This window comes from Nanorana parkeri, unplaced genomic scaffold, assembly GCF_000935625.1.
Source record: "Nanorana parkeri isolate BGI_ZX_2015 unplaced genomic scaffold, ASM93562v1 scaffold234, whole genome shotgun sequence".
Lineage (NCBI taxonomy): Eukaryota > Metazoa > Chordata > Amphibia > Anura > Dicroglossidae > Nanorana > Nanorana parkeri.
The window spans coordinates 415,799-416,465 of NW_017306502.1; the positions used below are offsets into that span (position 1 = coordinate 415,799).

The following is a 667-nucleotide window of genomic DNA, read 5'->3' on the forward strand; positions in this document are numbered from 1 at the left end:
AAGAAATTAAGAGTAAAAAACTAAGGGGGGGGGGGGAAGGAGAACAGTTGTATTTTGCAACCCAATTAGTCTTTAACAGCATTGCAAGTGTAAAAGACAGTAATCCATAGCATCCAATCAGATGATTTACCCAAGGTGTTAACCATATGTGAAAACCTACCTAGATGTTACCATTTGTACATCACCAATATGCGTTGCACTTCACTGAAGGCCAACAGTTTACCATTAAAGTGTAATTCCACTTTAGAAAGCCAGCCATTTAGAGTTCTTACATGTTCCTCATTCACATAAAAGCTTAAACTTTTATTCAAAACCTGCTTTTTGCAGTTTAAATTGCTTTTACTGTGGTTAAAGTTTTGAATTGGCTTCGTAAGGGTTAAGATTTCTACCCATTTCTAATGTTAGGAAGGGCTGTGAGGCATTTGTGTTAACCGTGTCTGTACTGTTAATTTCTTTATATGTAAAGTAGATTTGAACACTGCCTGTCCTAACAGGTTAAATAATTAAAAGCATTGCTTCTGCATTGTACATTAATTTTAATCAAAACACAAGCCACAAAGTTCTGTTTTAAGTCTATCACTGGGAAGCCTAGATTTAGCCATTTTGCATGCTGCAACAAAAGCTCTAAAAGACACAAAAAAAAAAAAAAAAAAGAATTGAATATTGT

General features: G+C 34.5%; 1 protein-coding gene across 7 annotated transcripts in view; it reads right to left on the reverse strand.

The window, feature by feature from the left end:
* DDX3X (DEAD-box helicase 3, X-linked) overlaps nucleotides 1-667 on the reverse strand; it is a 17,446-nt gene that overhangs the window by 5,947 nt on the left and 10,832 nt on the right. The window lies entirely within an intron of this gene.